This window comes from Camelus bactrianus, chromosome 8 (assembly GCF_048773025.1).
Source record: "Camelus bactrianus isolate YW-2024 breed Bactrian camel chromosome 8, ASM4877302v1, whole genome shotgun sequence".
NCBI classification, from domain to species: Eukaryota; Metazoa; Chordata; class Mammalia; order Artiodactyla; family Camelidae; genus Camelus; species Camelus bactrianus.
The window spans coordinates 12,283,283-12,302,539 of NC_133546.1; the positions used below are offsets into that span (position 1 = coordinate 12,283,283).

Consider the following 19,257-nt stretch of genomic DNA (forward strand, 5'->3'; position numbering starts at 1 on the left):
GGCAGGAGGAAGAGAAGGAAATGAAGATGTGCTAAAACTCATTGTGCTTCAGTATGTGTCAGAAGCTATGATAAAGCACTTTCCATGAAAATCTTATACGATCCTCTCAACAACCCTGTAAGACATCTAGTCATTAGTCCCATTTCAAAGAGGAAGAAACTAAAGTAACAGAGGTAAATTAACTTTCCGGTGTCAGTCAATTAGTGAGGGGGAGAGCAAAACCTTCAGCCTCCATCAGATTAGCTCCCATTTCAAGCTGTAAAACACTGCACCATGCTCTTTGTAGAGCAGCAAAATGTCTCCATTTTTTTTCCAGATGATTCCAGATGGAGGGCAATGATCACAATTCATTGTAAATATTGTTTGCATGTCTCTCCTTCATGAGGCCACATCCTTCTAGACTCTGGGAGATTCTCCAGGACCTAGGAAATGGAGCCTACATATTATTCACTTATTATCTACAGACTCCAACACATAGATGACTCAGAGTTAGCATTCAGTCAATGTTAACTGGGATGCATTAATGCAGGTAAGAATGAACGCATCCTTAAATGAATGAATGATCTTAAGAACTGGAAAGAACTGAATGCATGGGAAAAGCCACAGAGCATTTGGGGATGGTGACGACGGGTAACAGGCAAAGGTCCAGGCAAGAATGGCAAGTGACCAGCATCAGAGAGGTCCAACCGTAGGCAACAGGCAGATGTCCTGGCAGCTAGGCAGATCTCTGGGTCAAGGATTTGGCAACAGGAAATAGATGGACACGCAGGCAGGCAGGTGGTTGGCAGCAAGGAATTTGGAAGCAGGTAGCAGGGAGCACGGTGCTCAAGCAGGTCCTCATTCCATTCAAGGACTTGGGTAATAGAGTGGCAGTCCTTGCCCAGACAACAAAAGTGGGCATTCAGAGGCAAAAGGAGCAAAATGAAAGGAGGAGATCTAAAGCCAGGATTCAAGGTCAGAGCAGCAGCAGCAGGAGAGGCTGGCAGAGGCAGAGCCAGTGGGCTCTGCATACAGGGCTCTCTGTATTGCCTCTTTCTGGAATCCCTCTTGCTCCTTGGACCAAGAAGCCCTGCAGGAACTGTTGGTTAAGTTGTGGATAGTAATTTATTGGTCTCGGCCGTGGGGCGAGGAGGACTGTGGAAGCAGGAAGTCAAGCACATCATTATGAAAGGAAAGTTTCTGTGATTAGGCCAAAACCAGTGGAGTCATCCTTGATTCCTCAAATTCTTTTATACCACACATCCAAACAGTCAGCAAATCCTGTAAACTCTGCTTTGAAAATGGATCAAGCATCTGACGGCTCCTGAAGACTTGCGCTGCTCCAAGACTGGTCCTCGCTGCCATCACCCCTCAAGGAGTTAATTGCAATGGTCCCCTAACCCCATTCCTGCTTCTCCCCTTGCAGTAGCCAGAGTGGTCCTCGTCTCATTTTCCCCATTTTCCATTTGGTGGTTGTCTTTCTCTTATTGATAGTTAGCAGTTCTTTATCAAGTTGTGTTATATACACAATGCAAATAATCTTCTCAAAGGCTATGGCTTCTTTCAGGGCACTCCTTTATTCAACACTCTCCAGTGGCTCTCCAGTTACCCTGAAGCATAAGTCAACATCTTGAGCTACAAGGCAGTACACGGTGACCTCCTCTTTCTCTCTCTAACCTTATCTCTTACAGCTCCCCCCATTGCTGTTCTGTGACTATGACAGACATCCTCTGCTGTCAGAGCCTTTGTACCATTTGATACCTCTGCTGGAATATTCTTTCTCCAAGTATCCACTAACTTTATTTCTTGCTTTTTTCAGTATCTTGACTCAAATATCACCTTCTAGGTGAGGCCGTATTGCTACCCAATGTACAATTTCAGAACCTGTTTCAACTCATATGCCCACCCACCATCCTCTTTTATCCTCCTGATTTACTTTTCCCCCGAGCACTTATAATTATCTAACTTCCCATCCATTTTATTTATTTACTTTGATTTTTAATTGTCTCCATCACCAGGCTATAAGCTCCATATGATTAGGGATTTTTTTTTTTTTCCTTTTAAGGAACTTGTCAAGAAACTTTTCAGAGCCTTTAAAATGCATTTAATATGTATTTGTCAAATCCCAAGAAAGAAATTTGGAGATCAATTTCCATTATCCCAAATTGGCAGCAAGCGAATTCATTATTTTCAGGATACCAGTTTTAAAGGGCAAATAACATTTTGAGAGTTCTCCGAGAACTATTGTCCTGCATGGAGACAGCTCCCCGCTTTCAAAATCATTTGACTCTCAACTGACTAGAACAGAGATTTCAAATACTAGACCAATGTAACAACAGCATATCAGATATTGCTAATAATCATCATCATATTTCTTGCTCAACCTCAGATGTGGCCTCAGCATTCTACTCAACACAGTACTAGCAGCAGTTAGAGTTGGTATGGAGATGAAACACATTTGCCATATCTGAGATTTTAACCCCTCTCCCGTCACAATGTAGCCTCAGTCTACCTTTAAAACTTTATAACGTTATATAACTAAGCCATGCTATTCAAGTTTTCCTATACATATCTCGTAATTCTCACTGAACCAACACACAGTCTTGATACCACATTGTGCTTCCCAACCCAAATGCCCTTCCGCACATCTCAGCACATACAAGTGGCCCCCATTCTTTGTGGGCCCCTCGAAGGGCCACAGTCACACATAAGCACCCGAGTGTGATCTCTCTGGGCTCTGCTACTCATCCCTTCGTTTCTTATTTTCTGACTTTTCCACTCAGACTTCACCGAGCCCTGCACGAAGCCTTGGGTATTAAAGGTGCCTAATATTTTCTAAGTTACCATCAACCAAAAGCATAACAAGTAACTTCCTATTGAAACATGTTATATTCTCAACCTCTCCTTTGAACTCTTATTGCAAATTTGCAAACCACTCAAAACCAGCCCCATGCAATACAAAGAAAGTCATCCGTGTGTACTTCCATGGGCTACCCTGATCCTGTGTAATTTCTCTGCTGGGTAATTCAGGTTCTGATTTTAAAACACACAGCTTCCTTATTCATCATTCTCTGGCCTACTGCCTGGGAAGAAAAGGTGATACCACTGTCTGAAGTATTCTCATTGATTTCTTCTGGTAGCTTCATGTATGTAAATCCTATCTTACTTGAATTATAAATTCACAGTGACAGGTAGGGACAATATTTTCCACTGTACTTCTGTTCCCTACAATGGCAGTACAGATACATTCTAAGAGCTTTTTAAGTGAAAGGGTGAATGAATGAATAAAAAAAATGCCTATTCAGGAGAAAACCTGAATAGGCAATCATGTAGCATTAGATAAATTCTACTAATATTCGACTGAGAAGACAAGTGCGATTATAAGGATTTTCATACACTATTTCAACATATTCACGCTGCAAAACTAGTTCACAGAAAATCAAGAGCCCATGGAATCCTCAACAAACCTTTGCAATGTGAGTATGGAGTTTCTGATCTGTAACTTAAAGTATATTTCAATATGGGACTCAAAAATTAGTCACCTGGGCCCACCTGAACACTAGACATCTTTATGTAAGGTCTGCACTGACTTGATGCATCTCTGAACTTACTCTGCCACGAGCCAAGGCAGAGTAAAGATGGTGAGAAACAAGTGGGAAATCAAACACTGCCTCTCTCCCGTCTTCCTTCCACCAAGCTCTGGAAGTAGGTGTGACAAAGCAGAAGCCTGTCTGTCCCACGATCCAGCAACTGTCATCCAGGAACCTTTATAACAGCTCAAAATAATATAACATTGACCATTAAGTTCTAGAATTTTTCTCCATCCATAAAGAAACTGACTGTAATAACTGAACTTCATCACGTTCTCTAAGTGAGATAAACATTTCACGATTTTTTCGTGGAGGAGCAGAGAACTGTTGTCCAATATTACATGATAGATCTGTTGTAGCAAACAGAACACAAGCATGTAGGGTCTATCTAGTGAGAGCTTCTATATAGTACTTAGAGTGGTTCAGAAACAACCCTTATTGCCAAGCCATTGTGGGAATTTATGATGTACAAAATTGGGCATAACTGATAAAAATCACATGCAGGTGTTTATATCTACTTCCATGGGCTCATTCAATTACCTCGAGATATAAATTCACTAATGCTCTTCTGAAAGAATAATATTGAGCCTTTTAAGTTCAATGATGGTTAAACAATTAAGAGGACATTAATAAGTAACGATATATAAAAAATAAAGTATCTATTAAATGTGTAACTCTAGTTATATCTCATATATTTGGAAGGCAAACTGTCTTTTCTTTCTTTCCTTTCTCTCATGTCCTTCAAATATTGATGAAGAAATACAAGTATTTTCCATCTAATAAATTCCCTGAGAAGAGCCTGTCTCTGAGGTTTAATTAAACTAGCTGAAGAAACATAATGAGCCCCATTTACTGAAAGTAAAGAAAAAGTGTATTTAAGTGGTCATATTTTAACTATCCTTCCACACTCCACTCCAGAGAAGTTTGTCCAGATGGAGCAGCCAGGGTTTCCTAGACTCAAGCAAAGATTTTCCTTTTCAAAGGTAAAGCAGCTATTTTTAAATAAATGAGCATGAGGGAAAGAGAGAATAAAATGTAAAGATGCTACGTAATTTCTTTCTGAAATAAACTTTAAAGGGCACCAAACTCACTGAGGTAAATTCCAGGTCTCCTAATGATGATAAATAGCCCTAATTATGAGCAAATGTATTGTCAGTATTCTGATGCTCTGTCCTTTCCCAGTATCTTTTGTCTGCAATACTCTTGTCTTCAGGTCTCCCGTCTGCCTCACTATAAAGGCACTATACCAAAATCTGTATCCAGATTCTCTCTACTTGAAACACATTCCGGATATTATGGAAATGATCATGATCAAACACTGCTCTTCATATTCACCACATAGTTGTTTAATGGCAGTAAGCGCAATAAGCTTTGAAAATCTGCATAAAGAGAAGCGAAGGCATCCCTGTGGCCAAAATGAACTGAAACCCATTTCTGAGTCACATATAATCATTTTATATAACATTTACATTTTTTGCAAAAAAACTTGAAGACAGTGTCAGGCATATAGCAGACATTAATAAAGTTTATTGAACTGAAATACTGACCTAGTCATCATTTAATATCATTGGCATTGCAGACATTTCCTAAGACCCAGAGATACTCACAGAGGCTGTAAGTGATCAAACTCTACAAGATGACGGTCATTAAAGCAGTGGCCCACCTTTCACCCACCTTACACTCAGAACACGGCCAGTTCCTAGAGCAGCACCACTGAAGATTCTAGCTAACACATAAAGGATTACACAATTAGCTGGAACCATGGAAGAAAGTCACCAAGAGGTTACATTTGATTTCAGCAAGTAAATGATTAGCAGAATAGCCAAGTTGTCATAGGTTGCAAACAACTGCCCAAACAGCCATTCTGACAATTTAGGGAAGTTCACGGAAGTAAGGATCTTTCTCATCAAGTATGTTTGTTTTAAAGTTGGTTCTAGGAACACGACTCTGGCATCTAGTTTAAAGCTGCGTCATTCTGTGGAGCAGTCTTTGACAGGGTGGGCGGAGGAAACCATGTCATCTATCTCTGCCCTTCTGGGAACCAACAGATTCTCACAGGCAGCAATGAGGATCCAAGAAGAAGTATCAGGTAAAATGAAGAATACTTTCCCTAGGTGTGTTACTTCTTCGCTCAATTATGTATTGATTCGCTACATACTTACTGAGTATGTACTAGGGGTCAAACCTTGTTCTGGGCATTACAGATAAAACAATGAAAAATGTAAGGCCAGCTCTTGAGAGACTATTCTAGAGGGGATGAGGAGATAATAAACAAGAAAACAAACGCAAGCTGATTCAGAGAGCGCAAAATGTTTGGAAGAAAATGAAGCAAGTGGATCCAACAGAGAAGAACCCTGGGGCAGACTGCATTGGGCGGTTGGTGAGGTAAGGCCTATCTGAGGAGGTCCTATCTGAGAAGAGACCTGTAGGGTATCATGGAGACTACTATGTAAAGGTCTGTGGGACAGAGGATTCCGGACAAAAAGAACAGCAAGTACTATAAGGCAGACTTATTCAAGAAAGTAAAAGAAACAGGATGGTGTGGCAATAGCACACAGGGCTAAGGTCTTCAGGAGCATGGTATAAGAGAACTAGGCTTGGACAAGATTAAACAGAACCTTCAAGGCTGTGGTAAGGATTAGGGTTTGTATTTAAAGCGCAAGGAAATCTCATTAGAGAGTTTAAAGCAGAAAAATGATATGATCTGATTATGTATCTAAAAGATCACTTAGCTCTTGTTAGGAGAATGTGTTGATTGGCTTGGACTAAGGTTATAGCAATGGAAAGGGGAACAAGCGGACAAATTGGGGATAAATTCTAGAGTCAACATGACTTGCTAATTAATTGGTGTAGGGGTGAAAGAGATAAAACAAGGATGGCTTCCAAATTTTTGGCTGGAGTAACTGGGTGGAAACACTTGTAAGAAAAACAGTTTTGGAGGGGGTGGATAGTTGGAGTTCCGCTTCTGAGATGCCTGTTAAACATAATAATAGTATCTACCTTGTAGAGAAAGTAAGAAATATGTGCGAAACATTTAGATCAGTACCTACCACAGAGTACTTGTTCAATAAATATTAACTATTTTAACTAACTTCAAGTAGAGATGTAAAAATAGTTGAGGATACAAAAGATCTCTGTGAGAGGTCATTTGGAGATATAAATCTGGGAGTTACGAAGAATTCAGTGCTGCTCAAACCATTTTTGGCGAAGGACTTTTTATTTCCAATGCGTCATGCGGGGACCAATACTTTTGTAAAATCCAACCAAAAATGGATTACTTTACAAATGAAATAAAACAAAGTCAAACTGACAAATGTGCTTGGATGCCAAGGCACTGTCAAATTGCTATAAAAGTTTCTAAATCTTACTCTCAATTTCTATATGTATCTCTCATTACAGACCAGTGAGGAACAATCTGTGGACCAGGACCAGTCCAGGGAATACACTCTGAAGAGCTAGACTCAGGCCCTAAAGCAAACTGAGACAGTTAAGTCAAGGAGAGGTGGGGAGGGGGTGAGGCCAGGAGGGTGTTTCGTAAAGAAGCCTGAAACAATGATAAACACTCTTTGAATGTACACAAACAATGGGAAACCACGTATATTTACAAGCAATCAGTTTTAAATAGGTATAAGGAAAAAAGCCTAATCATTCCTGCCGGGAACTCACTCCGCTTCCCACAGATGTCACATCTGAAGAGAAAGACACCCGCTTCCCTAATTCACCCTCACAGACACTTGAATCTAATCATCGGAGATGCAATCTAGCGCTCAGGATGCAGTAAGTATCCAAAGCTCCTTCACTCTCAAGCTGGGCTCTGCTGGTGAACAGAACAATTATCAGACCTGATAGCCAGAAGCTGTCCCCGAAGGATGCTCCCGGCCCCAAGCATCAACACCTCTGTTGGTAATTCACAATTCTTGTCCTGTCATCAGCTTCTCACACTCAAAACTCTGGCTCCGGGGGTCCTGACGTCCGAGACGGAACGTATCCCAGACCAGAGAGCATCTGAAATAATTCTTAGGAGAAAAGGTCAGATTCTGGCTGAGGACTTCAATGAAGTGAAGAACCCTTCATAAAGTCGGGTCCTTTGGTAAGCAAAACTTGCCTAACTTCCCACTGCCTTGCACCTCTCCCCCCCCCCCCCCCAGGGATGGCTTCCACTGGGACCCCGCGGCTGCGGCCGTTCTGTTCCTTAAAGGCAGGCTCTGGCTTCCAGCATTCCCCTAAAGCGCACGACGAATAACGCGGGCTGCGGGCGACCGAGAAGTTGGAGCAGCCTGGGCGCGATAACCTCTCCCATCCAGGGAGGCTCGGAGGTCTCCAAGGCTCCCGCAAAGCCGCGGACCCGAGTCGCCCGAGCTCCCGGCTCCAGCCGAGCCCCTCGACCCCGCGGGCGCCGAGCCGAGGCGAGCGCGCGGGGGCCGGGCGGCCCGGGGAGGGGCGGGGCCGTGACTCACGCGGTCGCGCGCCCGGGGAAGAAGCGGCACCTCCGGCCGAGCCGGGCGAGGGGCTGCGCCCGCCCGCGGGGCGCATGCGCGCTGCCGAGCGGCTCCCGCTCCCTCCCCGCCCACCTCTCCCTCCTCCCCCTCCCCCCTCCCCTCCATCCTCGCCTCTCTCCCTCTCTCCTCGCCCGCTGGGTGCTGAAGTTGGGCGGATGGCAGCAAACCCGCTTCGCTAGAGGACCGAGCCGCCCAGCCTCGCGCCCCCGGACCCATCGGTGAGCTGCCCACACCTTCAGGCGACTGGGTAAGATGTTGTCTCTGAAACCGAGCGCTGCTAAGTAAATGACATCAAAATGTCTGCTTTGCACCGATGGATTAATTTTTTAAAGGTTGGGGTAGGGGGCAGGTGAAGGAGAGAGGGGGCGGAGAGTGTTACTGCCTGTGCCCTGGCGGGGGAGGCTGCCCGTGCGGGGGGTCTCGGCGCCGCGGGAGGGAGCGGGGGCCGCGCCGCGGGTTCGGGAAGTTGAATCCCGCGTTGCAGCCACGGCGCGGTCCGCTTATCGCCCTCCAGCTGCTGCGGAGAGGCAGGGTGAGTGTCCTGCCCGCCCAGAGACCCTTAAGTCGGGTCCCCAGCGGAGAGCTGGGCGCCTAGGGGATCCCGCAGCGAGGGCCGAGGGCCGAGGGCCGAGGGCGGCGGGAGACCCCGCGGGGCGCTCGGTCGGGATTTGGGTGGCTGTTTGTTAGAAAACCAAATGTGAAATTAACAGTGTCCGATCGACCGATCACCTCGCGGTGGTATTTTTTCTTTCTTTACCTTTGGGAAAACGCACTGTTCAGGTGGGGAAGGTGTAAGCCAAAGGGGATGCAAAAATGCATACCTTGAGCATCCGTAAAACATCTGAGGTGTGTGTGTGTGTGTGTGTGTGTGTGTGTGTAGGGGGCGGGGGCCTCTTTTGTTCTTTCCCCTCCTTTGGTCGAGGAAAGGGAGTTCTAGTGTGTATGGCGGGGGGTAGATTTCACAGCCATCGAGGGGGCGAGGAGGTGGAACGCCCACCGGCCCCCTAGCCGCTGCCCAGGTGGGTGTATCCAAGACTCTTGCTGTAGGTGATGATGATTCTTTATACTGTAGAGAGAATTACAGTTTAATAGCTGCTTACTCGCCAGCCTTCCTCCTCCTCTCCCTCTTCATGTGCTGCGGCAGAGGCTGGGTGCAGACATTCGGCCGTTTCCTCTTCTCCCTACCTCCTTGTCTCCGTGAAAAATGTCGGAGGACTTGAGGATGGCGGAGAGACAGGGCTGGCCTCGGAAGCCGAGGATGGGGAGATCCTCCTCGCGAGCGGGAGGCTGCTAGCAGGGCGCCCCGGGCTACCCGTTCCAGCCTCGGGAGTCTCCGGGCTCCTGGAGACAGAGCAAGGGTCGTCGGCCAAAAAGATGCCCGCCGTGCGGGACCCGCCCTGCGCCCTCCGCCTTCAGCTGGGGCCCGGGACACCCACTCACCTGGGACAGTTTCGGTCGCTCTGCGGACCCTGGCTCCTGGCATAGTAGTTTTCCTAACCTCTCTGACCCTTCGGTAAAGGATTCCTTCTTGAGTCACTTGAAGGTTTGTCTCGAGAACTTTGCAATCTTCCCATAGTACTTTCTTTTTTAAAATTGTTTTACAACTAGCCTATTTCCGTCACGGGATGGCTATCACAAATGAGAGAGAGCACCCGTGTAGTTTGCTTCCCATTTGGAATGAGCATTTCTGAGACTGGTTGCCATCTGCGTTTCCGGCGTTCATACATACTGGGTTTCCTGGTGATGAACCTTCTGAAAATCATTTAATTGGGGAAATGAGAAACAATTTTTTACTCTTCTAATGGAGAATAATATTCTTTGCCTGGTTTCATAGCTGCTAGGCATTATGTGTATTAAATACTTTCGAAAACTGTGAAACACTTTAAATAAATTGTATTTGTTTCTTAAGTCCTTTGTGGTAACAATAGCAGGTATCCATGAAGTCTATATTTTGGCACTAATACCTAATGAAAAGGTGATTTATACTCGTTAATTCAAATAAATGAGCAGTTTGACCTCCGCCAGTTAAGTTACTATTATTAAGCTGTTTCTTCCGTTAGCATGAACTAAAACAATGATTAACACACTCATGGGAGAGTAGACTTATTCACTATTTTTATAATCTTAAAAACCATATATAAAGAAATCATGGGAGAGCAGTTTATTTACAATTTTTGGAGATGAGAAAACAAGTGTTTATTATTACAAAAGGATTAGATGGTATCATTTATTAAATAAAATGAATCTCCATGGCAGTGACACCTGATCTCAGAGTCACGGGCACTTTATCTTTCGTCTGAAATTTGTAGTCCGAGAGGTTAAGAGAACCACCTAATTTACAGAACAAACAACATAAGGTGTCTGTTGTGCCAATTTCTATCCATTTGCTGTGGTTCCTCAACTACTCCTTGGTGTTTAGTCCCCAGGGAAGAGAATTAACAAGGAGAGCTGATTTGCTGTTCCTGTTCAATTCTAAGGCATCCAGCTTTTCCTTCTCAAATAGATCTCTCTCTGCTTTGGGAGAATCTTCCTATAGGATCCTAATTTATTTGAATTCATAATGTTGAAGGTCTAAGTCATTATCATTCCTATGGCCTTCTTATACTTTTTAATAATCATAATCATAATATGAAAAAAAAAACATTCCTTAGCATTTCTAACCACTGGTGCCAGGGGCCTTGAAGAAAAGGAAATGTATGTAGCCTTACCCATTTGACCTTATATAACAGCCAAGTCTAAAACTAAATTGATAAAAAAAATTCTGGTTGACTCATACAATAAAAAATAAGAAAGCATTTACTTGTTAACTTACAGTTGTAGAGCTACTGGCCTTCATATTAGAAGTCCATTTGCTGAGAGACATGGCTTTTCTGCAAAAGTGAAAGGTGGGCATGGACAAGGAGATGTGGAGCCAAGAGGGATGGGAACCCATCCAACTGCATTTCTGCTGAGAATCCTTTTTTGATGGCCCAACTCTGCTTACTTAACAATGAAAATATTGCACCACCCAGAAAGGCAAATGCAAGGACCACTGTGTACCCAGTGGATGAGAATAATGCCATGTGATGTTAAAAAGCATTTGATTTCATCTGACTACTACAGTTAGAATATAAGTACGAATTTATTATAGAGGATTAAAATTCTATGACATTTATGGGGGGGGGGTGTCCTGGATCCTCAGAAATACTGTAAGATTTTAGAGAAAGCTTAAAGAAATAAAAATCCTTAGATGTGGGTAGCCAGGAGTTTTAATGTTAGATTGGTAGATACTCTCACCCTCCCTATCTCTTCCCATCTCCACTTACCCCCAAACACTTCTCTAATATCCAAAGAAATTCAGTTATACCATTATCCCTGCTACTTTGCCAACATCTAGCACAATATCTGGCAAAAGACAGGTGTTAAATAAGATTTTTTGTCCATGAATAAATTTTGCAGAATTGACATGGTTCACAAAAGACTTCCAAGATTTTCACCTATTTTTGGAAGAGTGCTCATGCTCATTTCCAAATACACTAGTTTGAGATTCTAAAGATCATGATCCCACCTCTTTGGAGGAAGCAGTTTTTAGAACTGTCACTTTGTGAATATGCATGTTTTTACTATAACATTTATAGTGTTGGTTTGTTTCCAAACAAAGTTTAAATTACCTGTGGGCTGACATGGACATGGTGAATATGAACTTTGGGTCAAGCTGACCTTAGCTTTGTCCAGGCTCCTCCATTTAATAGCTTTGTCACTGTGGTCAAGTCCCTTACCTGCTCTGAGCCTCAGTTTCCTCAGGTATAACAACACAGATAAGGACCCACATCCTAAGATGCTTGCGAGCACAAGGTGATGCATTGCGTATAAAGTGCTGAATGTGCACCTAGCGTGTACTCAGTGTTTATAATTCTCCCAATGCCTTAAAAAACTGGTATTGAACCTAAAGGGCAGTTTACCACCAGTTCATATCCTATGAATAAGTGGAAACTTTTAAAAATTGTAACCGTATTGTAGAACTTCATACTTGCTTTTTTAAAAACTGGTACTACCTCATTGGTACTGCCCAAGAAACTGAAATTGGTATTTTGAATATATTTTAGTGACCACAAAATAATTCGTCTTGTGGATGTCTTAATTTATTTAACTATTCTTTTATTTTTGAATGTTAGCTAGTTAGTTAGTTAAATAATGTTTCTATTATTTCCAGTATTTTACTGTTTTAACGGATAGGCACCCTGATGCCTAGTTTTGTCTGCATAGCTGTATGGCATCTTTTCCTTTAGGCTTTCACCAACATAATATACTCTTTCTAAAAATCTTTGCTAACTTGATAGGTGAAAATAATGTTTTTCAAAATTTTCTTTCTTTGGTTACTCATAATGCTGATAACTTTTTTGACATGCTTATAGCACTTTTTTTTTTTTGTCTTGAGGATCTCTTGTTCAAGTCTTTTGCCCATTTTTTTTTCCCATTGTATTCAGGTATGGTTTTATTATTTATCTGAGGGCTAATGTTAATTTTAAAAAAACAAGGCAAAAGTAAGCAAAGAAAGGAAACGCTTAGTGACAAAAGAGATATGTGGCAAAGACTACAGAGATCCTTGTGGCTGAACTGGACTCAAGCCCAAATGGAGTGGAGCAGACGTCACCTAAGTCTGGAGAAGGATCAGCCACAGGGTTAGTTCAGGGCTGCTATGATGTCCGTAACACACTGCCACCTGCCACCATGCTCAGACCTTCCAAGGTACACGGTTCCTTTTACTAGTTGGGGGATCAATCATTTTTCCCTTTGGGTACAGTGCGCACACACTCACACCTTACGCACAAGTAGTGTGTACATGACATGACAAGTTCCCAGATTTTCATCGATTATTTCTGCCAGTTGCCAGTGTTACAGGAGAATGTTTTTAGTTTTCCTGAGATAAAGGAGATTGAAAGGAAATACAAGAGTAGAGGGAGTTCCTATAGAGCATTAATTGAAGTTTCTCATCAGAATGAAATCAGTTAAGCTTCATTATAAAGCCATGTCATATTAGAGTCCTATCTTATTTCAGATTTTAAACCATAGGTGAAATTTAAATATTTAAAAGTTGAGAATCTTATCTCGTACCTTAATGAGTTCTGTGTTGGTAGAGAAGTGTTTCACATGATTCACTGATCTGGTAAATTCCTGGTTGTGAATTTTTCAATTCTGTGACTTTTGACAAATTTGGTTTCAAAGGCTTAAATATTTAGCTTGGATAATCTGTGAAGTCCCTTAGATATTAAACTACCTAGAAAGTATAAAATTTCAGAATTGTTGTGGGTTCTAGTTTATCAAATTTAGTAAAGCCTCTGTAATTCAGAATCAGTGACCCTGGAATTTATAATGAATGGGAGTCTCCTGTAGGAGAAAGCAGTGAGCTCTGGTGGAACAGAAAACCTCATTTCAAATAGAAATGGATTTGAGTTCTTGCCCTACTATTTACTAGATGTGTAGGCTTTTTCATTAAGTTATATAAATGCTTCATACTTGAAATTCTAGCATGAGTAATAAACATCTAAAATATCTCTGAATTCCTTGAACTTTGTATTTGAGATTAAAAAAAGAATCTCTGTGTCAATAAATATAATTTTATTATAGACAATGAATGTGGTTCACAAAGCAAATATTTACTTCCTTGGATTAGGTCACAGGCTTTTCATAGTACCTCTGATTGGCTATTGAAATACAAAGGTTATAATTCAAGAGCCATGGCATTACAATAAAACAGACACAACCCAAGGGAAATCATGACATAAATCAAATGAGCAGGTAAGTGTTTATTTCATTTCTTTAATTATCCCGGGCCTTCCCAATGGTAGTGAGTTAATCCAGTGAAAATTCTTTTGTGAAAGCTGACAACACTGTCTGTATTTCTAGTATCAATAAACAGTAAGGGCTTGTTTTTTGGTGTATTATGACAAGCTATCTAATCTAGAGATTTGAAAAGTCCATTTTGGATCTAGGAAAACTACCCCATGTCTCCATCTGGTTTCCCGCGACGCTTCTGTTTCGTCAGGCTTCAGTTATTCGAAGTCAACCAATATGTGGAAGTCGGCTATATGCAAAGTGGCAATCTATATGATTTAATTTAGCGAGTGTGAAAAAGCATATGGAAATTTTCCCTTGAAAGAAAGAGACTTTAAAAGCAGAGAATGTACTTTGGTAGGAAGAGTCCAAATTTTGGACTCAGATGAACAGAGATTTAGCCCTAATCTTGTTGGGCCTTAGTATCATTATCTATCAATTGCAGACTGACCGAACATACTTTTAAAATGTTGAGGGAGTAAATGAAATTATGTCCGTAAAAATGCTTCATGTATTGCAATCACTATGCGAGTGTTACATACTGCACTAGAGTTAAATAATTAAAAGAAACCCAATTAGCATCATGTAGATGATAAGTGCCTGAAGGATTCTAATTTCTTGCCAGTATTTGCTTTAACTAATGGGTCCATATTAATGTTGAAGTTGTTCTCTGTGTGTGTCTGTCGTGTGATCCTTTCCCATCCAGCCTGTTTAACCAACCTGTGAAATGAACATTCATTCGTTTATAAACAGCCGTGAGCACCTACTAGGTGCCAGGCTCAGCGATAGGATTTTGGATGCAATACTAATCCAGTGTGGCCCCTTCCTGCAAGTTTACATAGAAGCCTCTTCAACTTGGTGTTATTTTGCTTTCCAGGTGAGCACTGGTCATTCTAAGTTTACAAGTCGTAACCAGATATAACACGGAGGTAAGGAGCAAAGATCTCCTGAGGATTTAGGAATTTTAGGCTAATTGACCTCAAAGTGTAGAATCTCCACTCCTAAAGAAAGCTGCTAGGTAGAGGCTCAGATGAGAGGAAGGTGGAGCAGGATGTGGCCCTGCTGTGGGTGATTTAACCACCACCACCAGGTCCAAACAACGGAAGCCCTGAGGCGCAGCCTTCTCTGTGAGCCTACCCAACTCCTAACTCTCCCTCACTGAAGTAAACAAGGTGTCTGCATACAAGTGCACTGTGCCTTTTTCCCCCCTCACTTAAAGGCTGTCCTGGGTGATCATTGGAATCTAATTTAAGGTATTTTAAAATGTTGAGGGAGGGGTGAGCAAAGGGAGACAGAGAAAGTGATAGCCCCACCCTCCCACAGGATCCACATTTCCTATGCAGTAAAAATAGAAATTTTTCTCCCGATATTACTACAGTTCTTTCATTGATGACAGTCTTTGTGTAATATAGTAAGTTGACCAGAAATCCAAAATACTCTTTTCAGATATGAAAAAAAACATACATTTGATTTTGAAGAAAAGCATCTTCAGACCTACTTGTTGAAATCAGTAGAGTGATCTCTAAATCTAGCAACTAGATTTATCCTGATCTAGGATGATCTGATATCAATTATAAAACCAGAGTAAAGACTTCAAGTCCTTCCTAGCAAAATGCTGTGAACATACAGCTGCTTTGCCTCTGTGTGGCAGTGAAAGACACGGCCATCATGAATGAATTAACTGGAAAGTAAGCTAAACCCTCACTTCAGCCACCAAATTTAACTTGTCATTAAACCTTTAACTGGGCTGTTAATAAGTAACTGTATGTGCTAATTTGAGGTTTGAACTTATTTCTTTCTCTATTTATTTCACTTAGCACTACTGTACATCATTTTGCTGGTGACCTGTGAGTTTAGCATGGTCGAGACTGAGTAGATAAAAGCAAAGGAAAGATGAGTATCTTTCATGAGAACACTAAGGCATAGCCATGCTATAAAGCAATGTAATAACCTATGTAACTGCAAACGGTTATGACTAGCTGATGCTGCGTATTGAGTTGAGGTATTAAATACTCTAATATAAATTAGAGTACTAAATACTCCTGTGTGAGTTGGAGTATTAAGTTTTTTTTTGACCTACTGTTTGGGAGAAGCTTGACATTTGACTCCTATTCCTCACTTATAGTAGTACTAGCGACGGCAGCAGTACTAGTGGCGGCAGCAGTACTAGCGGCGGCAGCAGTACTAGCAGTAGTAGTAGTACTAGCGGCAGCAATACTACAAGCGGCAGCAGTAGTACTAGCAGTAGTAGTAGTACTAGTGGCGGCAGCAGTACTAGCGGCAGCAGTAGTACTAGCAGTAGTAGTAGTACTAGTGGCGGCAGTAGTACTAGCAGTAGTACTAGCAGTAGTAGTAATACTAGCGGCAGCAGTAATAGTACTAGCAGTAGTAGTAGTACTAGCGGCAGCAGTAGTACTAGTGGCGGCAGCAGTAATAGCAGTAGTAGTAGTACTAGCGGCGGCAGCAGTAGTACTAGCAGTAGTACTAGCAGTAGTAGTAATACTAGCGGCGGCAGTAACAGTACTAGTGGCGGCAGTAGTACTAGCGGCAGCAGTAGTACTAACAGTAGTAATACTAGCGGCGGCGGCAGTACTAGCGGCAGCAGTAGTACTAGCGGTAGTAATACTAGTGGCAGCAGCAGTACCAGCAGTAGTAGTAGTACAAATACCAATTGTACATAGAGAAATTGAAGAGGAAGGAGTATCAATTCTTTTCGTACATCAAATACTTTACAGAAAAATAGGTGTTAATGATATCCGATGTAATTTTTAAGATAGTCACATAATTTTTCCCTGATACTTAAAACCTATCAAGAATTCAAATGTTCAGTCTGTAAGGGAAAAACCAAACAAAACAGAAAGTGCTGATTTATTCCCTCCTGATGGTCAAGAATATACTGGCCTGATTGTTGTCTCTTGGCTAGTCTATGAGTAAGTAAACTTGGGCGATTTTGATTCAAGCTATTAGAACCCATGTTTTATTCACCTGCTCATGTCCAGTAATCTGAATTTTTGCTGTTGAAGAAACATTGCAGACTGAATTACCTTTAGTTAAGTCCAGTGTTTAATGACCCACCTACATGTATATAAGTGATGGATTTAGTTGAAGGATGTATTTGTGTATAAATCTTAATGCTTAAAAACCAAGAGATGGAGAAACCCTTGCACACAGGAATTGTCTCCAAAGTTTAGTGTTTTGAATAGATTACTTTATGTGTCAATGTCTGAGTATATGGATGTGTTTTGCTTTTTTTTTTTCTTTTTGTGTGAGTTGAGAGCAGGAAAAAATTGACCTGATGCCTGTGTAACCATAGCCCAGTGCTGGAGAGGAAGAGATACGTACTTTAGAATACAAGGAGGGATACCAATGAGATAAGGATAGTCAAGTATAAAGCAGGAAGGCCAGGCTCAGAAAACAAGACTATTAGCCAAAAACGTGTTATATCTTCAGGTGTAATATCATTCAATACATTATTACATAACTCTGCTGTATTATGTAACCACTTCCAGTTTCGTAAATTCATGTGACCTAACCTTAAGAGGGTAATTTTTTTCCATTAATTCAGTAATTTCATTGACTGAACATCTGAGTAATGCAAGTGGTGTTTCATGAGGTAGAATATCATTAAATAAATCTTAATTCCAGGAAGGAAAAAAATGCAGAGCACTTTTCTTGACCTGACATAGGTTACGTTGAATAGTGAAAAATTCTTGTAGGTGATACCAAAATTCAATCCCACTGATTTGAAAATCTGCTCCAAATTTTCTTTTTTAAATGTAACTACTCCTACGTCCATCTTACATAAAATTAACTTTATTTTTGTGACATAAAGGGATCTTTACATTTTGCTTCAAAATACCAGCAATGAATAAATGCACATGCTAAGCTTTGTTTTACTGAGCAGTGGGCAGCACAGTGACTTAATGTCCAAACTATTTATTAAGACTTTGGGGGAGTGACAAGTGTGCTTGGAGAAGCTTGCCTGCTCATTGTCACTGAGATTATTTTTGAGGGAATGTGGATTTATGTCTTAGTGGGAACACTGAAAGGAGTTACTTAGGGAAACTACCGATGACAACCAAAATCAACGTTGGCACTGAGTGTGCTGGCCTCTGACCACCAACCCCTGAGAGTTCCAGTCTGGTTGGATCTCAGGGAAAAAGAAGGAGGTCATGTGCTTGAGCGTAGAGCTCATAATCTAAAAAAATTAAATTATGAGCAAGCAGAAATCATGGAAGGAGAGAGAGGTCTTTTGGTACACCTGTAAAGGTGGCTGCGTGTGTCTGATCCGGCAACTGTTTCCGTGAGATTTCCAACTTTCCTTCGTGTTTAGCTACTGATCCCTTTCACCTTTGTTATTTCCTGCGTCCTGATTCACAATTAATGCAGCTAATTGGAACCTTACTCTACCATCGGGAATAGTCAAATTAAATAAATCATAGCCAAAGCTCAAGGACACTAAAGACTCACTGAAGAAAGAAAATATGTACGTAAATTGCTATTAACTATTATGCCCTAGGAGAGAGATAAAATGCCATGAGGAGCTTTCGATTCATTTTAGATGGCCACACCAGGATCTGGCAAAAGTGTTTTAGAGGTTGTAACGTTTTCTCTAAGTATTGAAAGGGGGAAATTTGACAGGCAAAGAACTACTCCTCGGGCTCAAAGACAACGTGAATAAAGGCACAGAACTAGGAAAATTCAAAAAATACTTCGTGGCACAGTTTTCCAGAAGCATATAGTACGGGCAGGAAACCACAGATAGAGCCAGGAAGGAGGCAGACACTGGGGGCATTAATACCAACGTGAAAAGCGAGCATTGTCCTTGATGATCCCAGAGTGCCACGGGCACCATGTAAGTGGGGGCATCACAGGGTGAGGGATGGGCGTGTCAGGTCTGAGCAGTGACGAGGAGAGGTGGGGCAGGACCAGGGCTTCAGCTGGCCAGGTGAGAGAAGAGGAGACCTGAACTGGGAAACAGCCAAAGCCTCAACAACCTAAGGCAGTGGGAAGATGATGTCATGAAAATGAGTTCCACTCAGAGCCTTCGTGACTTGGTCACCAATGGGATTTAGAAGATGTGAAAACACCCTTAACGCCAACATGGAGGATGTGAGCTTGTGTGTCTGGGTAACACGGATGCTGTCAAGACCTGGAGAGACCAAACTGATAAAGAGGTCAGGGAGGAAATAAGCTGAGTTCAGCGTGGGCAGGGGTTTGCCACATCCATCAGAGCTCTAGCAGGTGTTTAGTGGGCTGGTGATTAAAAGCCTTGTCAATTCTGTAGGAATCGGCTCTGCTCTGTTGATTCTGTAGGAATCTGGTGCTAGGCTATGTCCAGAGAGGCACTGTGTCCAGAATGAAGTGGATGACAC

General features: G+C 42.1%; 1 protein-coding gene across 1 annotated transcript in view; it reads left to right on the forward strand.

Annotated features, from left to right (window-relative positions):
• The first annotated feature begins 8,172 nt into the window (after positions 1 to 8,172).
• Positions 8,173 to 19,257, forward strand: part of RGS17 (regulator of G protein signaling 17) — an 86,769-nt gene continuing 75,684 nt past the window's right edge. The window contains exon 1 of the mRNA XM_010965732.3: positions 8,173 to 8,315. The gene's annotated coding sequence lies outside the window, so the exon portion shown is untranslated. The remainder of the gene's footprint in view (positions 8,316 to 19,257) is intronic.